This window comes from Zingiber officinale, chromosome 2A (genome assembly GCF_018446385.1).
Source record: "Zingiber officinale cultivar Zhangliang chromosome 2A, Zo_v1.1, whole genome shotgun sequence".
Taxonomy (NCBI): Eukaryota; Viridiplantae; Streptophyta; class Magnoliopsida; order Zingiberales; family Zingiberaceae; genus Zingiber; species Zingiber officinale.
The window spans coordinates 90,835,941-90,844,040 of NC_055988.1; the positions used below are offsets into that span (position 1 = coordinate 90,835,941).

Here is an 8,100-nt window from a genome sequence, read left to right on the forward strand (position 1 = left end):
AATAAATTCCACGGTCTCCATTACTGGTTTGTAAGTGATGCAAACAAATTTGTGTGTTGGCTCTGAGTGCCTTCCTCCACATCGGATGAGTTTGTTTACAGGTCACTAGATCAAACTTCCTTTAGGATGATTATAGGAAATTATTTAGGAGCATGTGATCTTCTCCATCTGAAGGGGTACAATCTTATTTAATGGACTAAGTATCAAGTAATGGTATATACTTAGGTGCATTTAATAGTATCCTTCCCATCAGAGTCACTGCTATTATTTGTGTGACCGAAGAAGTACCAACTATTAATTTTATTTGTCATAAAGTTAGGTTGACAAGAATAAAATTAATGGATAAAACCTCCTCTTACAAATGTTTGAATTTGTATACGTCCACACTATCGTGGCATATAAAATTCACGGTGTTTTGAGGTGTTGGTGAATTTAAATAATATTGTTTGAGGACTCAATATTATTCTAAATTCTAAAGTTTGACCAAAACTTATTTTGTGATTCTTAGGATGACTTTCAACCCGCTAACTATTATTCTAAAAGAGAACAAACTTACTGGTCCCAATTACATAGATTGGAAAAGAAACCTGGACATTGTCCTAACTGCTGAAGGCTATAAGTTTGTACTGATAGAGGTCTACCCTAATATACCTAATAGCGATTCTAGTAAAGAGGAGATTGGGCATCATAGGAAATGGGTCAAGGCAGATGAGATGACGCGTTGTATTTTGGCTTCAATGTCAAATGTGCTGCAACATCAGCATCAGGACATGACAACTGCCTATGACATGATGAGAAATCTCAAGGATCTCTTCGAACACTAGAATCGGGCTGCTAGGCAACTGGCTATGAGAAACTTAATGACAACCACCATGTCAGAGGGGACACCCGTAAGAGATCATATCCTCAAAATGATGGCTTACTTGAACGAGATACAAATCCTTGGAGCTGAAATCGATGGGGAAACCCAGGTCGATATTATTCTCCAATCGCTACCCAAAACTTTTGAGCAGTTCCACTGATGTGCGTAGATTATATACTCTTTTATGCATGTTTTTACGCACATTTACATACTTTGAGCATGCTTGATCTATGCATTTTTATACTTCCAGCTTTCCTTTTAGCATATTTACTCTTTTGGTTCGGAGATCTGCTTTTTGTGCATTTTCTGTACACAGGAGTCGATTTGGTGAAGAATCTACATCTTTGGGCATGCATTGGAGGAAACGAAGGGAGAAAGCACCGGGCCGTGTACCTCACACGGCCCTGCACTGGTATGGAGGTCGGGTTTTGGCACCAAGAAGGAAGATGGCATGGCCGTGTGAACCTCGCACGGCCGTGTCAAGATTTGAAGCCAACGAGAGCAGCCTTACAGGCCGTGTGGATCTACACGGCCGTGTGAGACTTCCGAGACCAAGCGGTGTGGTGTGCACCACTGCAGTAGCATTCCAGAGAGAAGGGTTCGCCGTGTGGAGTCACAGTAGTGTAGCTGGCGGAGAGGGAACTGGACATGGCCGTGTGAATCTCACACGGCCGTGTCACGGGGTCGTGTGGCGCCCGATTCCCTCCTCTATTTAAACCCTTCTTCATGAATTGAAAGGGGATCTCTCCCCCTTTGGGAGAAAGCAAGTTTTGGTGGTTTCCTCCCATTCTTGGGAGGATTTCTGGGCGATTCTAAGGGAGATCTCGACGATTTCGACTCCGGAGAGAGGATTGGATCCGAAGACAAGGCTTCTTCGTAGATAAGTTTTCTCTTTCCCCCTCTTCTTGTTTTCTTGGATTGGGGATTCAAGGAATGCTTGTAATCTCTATTTCTTCGGGTTTTCTTCCTCGATTCATGGAGTAGATCTTGTATTCTAGGATTAAGGGAGTATTTGTATGATGGTTTGATGTAATCTCTTATGGATTTGCCATTTTCTTGTTTCAATGACATTATCTTGCTTGTATCAATTAGATCTTGAATGATTGATGGTGATTTGTGCTTAATTCTCATTCTTGATTGATTGTTTGGATTTCTTATGGACTTTGTAAAGATAAACTCTCACTCGATCATCCGAGGGATCCACGTGACAGGTGCAAGCCCGTGTAAGGACGTTTGAGAGATAATCTTGAAGAGGAAATAGGGATATTCAAGAGAGTATGATGGATTTTATGATTAGCTTCTTGTATCTTGATAGATTAATGAGTCGTGGGCTTCTACGTTGATATCCGAGGAAGGCATAGTAATAGGTGCACTTCTGTGTAAGGACAACATAGGTTCATGTCTAATTAATCCTATTTAGATACATTTCTCAGTCCTTAGCCGGTTGTCTATTGCAAGAGGGAACCAACAACTTTCTACATGTTTGGCAATTGAGGGATAAGAATTGGTGAACCATTTACATTCAAGAAATCTTACAAAGAAACCGAAACTCCTAGAATCTTCCTTTATCATAACCCAAAACTCTAAACTTTTGTTTGTTGATCTTTAATATTAGATTTGTTTACCTTTACTTTGCTTTTGAAACGATTGGATAGTTGTTTAGCTAATTCGCATTGAGACATTTCTAGTGCTTATTCCAGTCCCTGTGGATACGATAATCTTTTATATTACTTGCGACATTTCCATACACTTGCGGAGAGTAACAAGTTTTTGGCGCCATTGCCGGGGAACTGCGCTATAACATTAGGAATTATCAATTGAGTTAGACTAAACATAACTTTTCTTTCTTTCTTTACATTTTCATAGTTGTAACTTTAGAATCCTGTTTCTATAAGCTTTTCTTTTCTTGAATAACATTCTTGACAATTCTTTTTGTTGCAATTCTAATTCTAATTCTAACTTTGCATTCTTGATTTCTAGCACTCTAATCTAACTTTTCTCTATTTTCTCTTTTGATCTAGTTTCTTTCTTATTTTCTTTTGTAAACATATCTTGCAATTTTTAGCATATGAATTATTCTAGATATTTTTCTTTTTCCTTTTATCTTTTCTTTCTTGTTTTCATTATGCACTTTCTTTCTTGCAATTTAAATTTTGCATTTGCTTTCTTGCTTTTCATATTGCATTTTATTTCTTGTTTTTGATTCTTGATAATTTTCTTTTTCTTCTTGAATATCCATGAGCACTAACATGTCAAGCAGGCCCATGAGAAATTTTTCTACACCCTTTTCTGCAAGATTTTTATCTCCCATTGTGCAACCTCAAATTAAAGCAGAAAGTTTCCAACTAGACCCAGAGATAATTTTCATGATACAAGGTCACAAATTTGGAGGAGAAGTATCAGAAAGTCCTTATCTGCATCTTGAAACATTTTTAGAGATTTGTGATTTGGTGAAATGCGAAGGAGTATCAGCAAATGCAGTTCGATTGATGACATTTCCTTTCAGTATCAAGGATAAAGCAAGGACTTGGCTATATTCTCTCTGTCCTCAAAGCATCACAAGTTGGGAACAATTGGAGAAGCAATTTCTGAATCATTTTTTCCCTCCAAGTAGAACGGTGTATATGAGGAATTGCATAACAAATTTTGCTCAGGCATATGGAGAAACATTATTTGAAGCATGGGATAGATTCAAGAGTCTTCAAAGACAGTGCCCTCATCATGGTTTTGAAAAATGGTTGATTTTGCACATATTCTATGGGGGAATTTCTTTCTCAAACAAGACTTTATTGGATTCATCAGCTGGAGGTTCTTTTATGGACAAAAGTGTAGATGAAGCTTATTCGTTAATTGATCAAGTGACATTGAACCTCCGTGAATGGTCGAACAAAAGTTGGATGGAATTTCCCTCAGATATTCAAGAAGTGAAAGCCATAAATGTAAGAGAGTCTGTCAAACAAAATGAAATTCACAAGTCACAGAGTGAGGAGTTCAAACATTTGGGGGCAAAGCTTGATAGAATTGTTTCAAAATGGTTTAAAGAAGATCCCCCTCCTACACAGTCAAGATCCAATGAAAAGTGTGATGATGTGGGGTTGAGAAGTGGCAAAAATCATGAAGAACTTCTGAAGAATGACATGTTTAGAATTGAGGAGAAGAATAATAGAATATCACAAGAACTCAATTCCATTTATCTAGGAAATTCCCAAAGGCCAGAAGTACCTTTCCCTCAATGATTAATCACACCAACATTAGATAAGCAAGTTGGACCTCCTCCAAAAGCCCAAAGGGAATTTGGGAAAAAGGGAGTTCAGTCTTTCCTAGGACCTCACTAAGGGTTCCTTTTCCACAAAGGTTAGTGGGGGTCAATGAAAATAAAGACTTCGGCAAATCCTGTGACACTAATATGGTTGAGTGTAGATTTTTGAATATATATGAAGATGAAGATTTTTCAGATGAGGATTTTATTGATAATGTAGTGGTAAATAAGTTTTCAGATCTATCTCAAAATTTTATAAGGTGTTATAGTGACATCGAATTTTCAGATGATGAATGTGATGTGGTAGATCAACTTAAAACTGCAAGTGAAGTTATTGATCCTCTTGTTATTGATTCTCCTATTGAGGACATAGATGTTGGTTTATTTTTTGATGTATGTGTTGATGATGATGATATGGAAGAATGTGTAGGGAGCTGTGTTGTGGAAGCAGCATCTCAAGGATCACCACCTTTGTCAAGACAACTCTTAGAGGTTTTAAGAATTGATCATGTTGTGGAACAATGTGTAGGGACTTATACAGAGCTAGTAGAGTCTCGAGAATCACCATCATTGATATCATCAACACCTAAGCTAGAGCCAGAACCATCATTTGATTCAGAGGAAGTCACATCTACATGTTTAGAAATTTCAGGTATTTCTCAACAAAGTAAGGTTAGTATTTCTTGTGATCTTTTGGAAAACTTTATGGAGGTACCTATAATTGACTTTGTTGGATGTGATTCAGTTTTTATTACTTATTCATCTTATCTTGATATGGTTCTAGATCTATACTATATAACATGCTTGTGGGAGATTTGTTTTTCTTTTGGATGTGCAGATTTCACATGGGCCAATAATTGGAAGCTCAATCTGAACCGTCTTCGACCACCTGAAAAAATTTCCAAGAAGACGAAGATGGAGAGAGTTATACTTTACTTTGTAGCTCCTTTGATGAAAGCTCCCTCCATAATAAGAGCCCTTGGTAGGAGGGTTCTAAAATATCTTACCCCTCCAAGAGCAAGATTTAGATGAATCTAATGAGGTGGTCTAGCTAAAGACCTTAAACAAGCGCTCCTTGGGAGGCAACCCAAGGGTTTTTTTAGTTAGTTTTAATTTGTATTGTAATTTCTTTTAGTTTGATGCATTCTTTTGATTTTGTTTTCAGGTTAGGTGCGAAACAGAGTCAGGCCGTGTGCTATACACGGCCAGGCAAAGGTTGCAGAGAATGGAAGTGTTTGGGCCGTGTCATCCAGACACGGCCGTGTGGGATCTCCCGAGGAGAAAAAGGTATAGGCCGTGTCATAGACACGGCCGTGCAAAGAATCCCGAGAGGAAAGATGGAGAGGCCGTGTCCCAGACACGGCCGTGCGAGGAATCCAGAGAAGGAAGATGGGGAGGCCGTGTGGATCTACACGGCCCGTGTAGGAGAACTATTAAAGTCTACCTCCTACCTCACACGGCCAGATCTTGGCCGTGTTCCGCACACCCCCAACTCTCCAAAACATATCTTTCTCTCCCAATTTCTTAAAAACTCCTCTCTAATCTCTCAAGATCTTTTAGATCCGATTCTCCTCCTCTCTAAGACTTGGACTTTTGTTCTCCTAACCTAAGATCTTTTGTTCTTTGAAGTTTTGTTCTTTGAAGTTCCACAACTCTAGATAATTCTTCCCCTATCTAAACTCATCAAGATGTCCAATATTTTGAAGAGATTACGCAAAGGAGGTGGTGGATCTAGTGGAGACAAAGAGAAGGAGCCATCAAGAGACAAAGGAAAACAACCAGTGAAGGGCAAAGGCAAAAGGACTTCACGCAACGAAGGTAATGACAATGAATTCAATATTGTGTTCAGAAATGATGATCAAGTAACTAGATTTGCAATTCTTGTCAATAGAAAGATAGTGTGTACTAGATATATGGACCCAACTGTTCTTGATATGCTTGGAATTAGGGAAGATGTAGATTTGATGATTGGGTTTTGGATTGGAGTGATATTATGTACACACATTTGCCTACATATCCTCGTCTTGTTTTGGAATTTTTAAGTTCATTGGATGTCCATTTTACTAATGAAGATGATTATTTTGGAAAAATCTCTTTTAGATTAATGAATCAAGAATTTCTATGGGCATTTAGTGACTTTAATTCTTGTTTTGGAATAACCACCGGTAGCCCTCGTAGGTTTGATCCAAGGTTTAATTGGAATCATTTTTGGAATGCAATAACTGGGTTAGATCAACCTTATGAGCCTTCAAGAGCTAAGGCCTCCCATATGCAAAACCCCATCTTTAGGTATCTACATAGAGTCATGAGTAAAACTATTTTTGGTAGGGGAGAGAGTGATGGGGTGGTTAAGAAGATAGAGCTTTATGCTTTATGGGCTATGCTTTATAAGGTTGAATTTGACTCTGGTTTTCATTTTGTTCAAACCTTATTGCGATCAGCTAGGGCATCATCGGGATCAATTGTTTTGGTGGTTTGATTACCCGAATAGCTTGTAATTTAAATCTTGATGTTGATGGGTTGGAAATAATTCATGGTAATGACATGATTGACATTGATACATGTCTTGCTATGAAAATGATCGTTCGGGATGAGAATGGTTTCACGTTTCCTAGGAGGAATGGTTCTCCTTTACCCCTTCCTTTTCCTGAACGAACTACTATTCGTAACCGGGCTAATTGGGTAATTTCTGAGTTAGATTTTGAGGATAACCCTTCTATACCTGGAGACACTGAGCCACATAATGAACCCTCGTCATCTGGACATACGCAGCCTTCTAGTTTTATGGAGCCTGCTAGGCATTCTTTTGCATATGGCACGGGATCTTCTAGGTTTGATTTTTCAGATTTTCGTACGTCTCTAGAATCACTTCATGAGAAGCAAGATTCCCAACGAAAAATGTTGGAGGGGCGCTTCTCTTTATCTGATGATCAGTTTAGGGAGGTACAAAATCATTTTCAGTTTACGAGGAATTTTCAAGGTCAAGTGGCTGAGTTTGTGCAGGATTATGATACTGATCAGGCTAGGATGAGAGATTTTATGCAGAGTATGACGCTTACTAGCCAACAAGTTGATGCTTTATATGAGTATCATAGATCCTTGGGTGAGATTCCAGGTTTTCCTAGTTTTCCTATTGGCCAACCACGTCGTAGACCTCCTTTCCCTCGTCCACCTCCACCTCCTCCACCATACTGATTTCATCGGGACGATGAAAAGTTTAAGTCTGGGGGGGTGTCATGTATTGGTTAGTTTGGTTTTCAGTTTTTAGTTTTTGATTAGTTTTTCATGTTGGTTCTTATTTTCTTTGCTTGTTGCTTTATTTTGCTTGTTTTTGAAATAATCATGGCAAAAAAATTTTGAGAACATCAAATCTTCACTTATATGCTTTCTTGGATTCAAGTGAAATGTTAGCACGATTATTGTCTCGATTCATGATGTTCGCATGATGCTACTAGTAAACTTTGTGTAGTTCTTTTTTCTATCTTGGGAAGCATTAATAAGCTAAGAATCTTATGGTGATGAGTTTTAGTTTTGGTTCAACCTTAAGGATTTTATCTTCACTACACTTGTGCTTGATGCTTGAATAGTTGATGTCATTGAAATAGTCATGATTCATCTTGTTTGCTTAGTACTTGGTTTCCATGGTGATCTCTCAACTTTCATTTTGGTTACTGGATGAGGCTCAAATCATTAAAGGTCATTTGGAAAAATCAAAATATTCCAACATGTGTGCTAAAAGTACATTTGTGAATAAGTTTTGCACAATGCAAACACTTATAAAAAAAAATGAACAATAAGGGATATAAAAACAGTTGTCATGAGTGGAATCTAGCAAGTCACCCCTTTGAGACCGAGTTAGGTTACTGGGGAAATGACTGTTTAGTTTCTTTTGAGATTGAGCACACCTTTGAGACCTTGGGTTAGTTGAGAAATATGAACCAAGTGAACGGTAAGTAAGTGCCTATCACTGGTTACTTGT

At 38.3% G+C, this 8,100-nt stretch overlaps 1 non-coding gene across 1 annotated transcript; it reads right to left on the reverse strand.

Annotated features, from left to right (window-relative positions):
- Nucleotides 1–3,484: 3,484 nt before the first annotated feature.
- Nucleotides 3,485–3,590, reverse strand: LOC122044563. The gene has a single exon (XR_006129598.1). It is a non-coding gene; the product is annotated as a small nucleolar RNA R71 (small nucleolar RNA).
- Nucleotides 3,591–8,100: the final 4,510 nt, after the last annotated feature.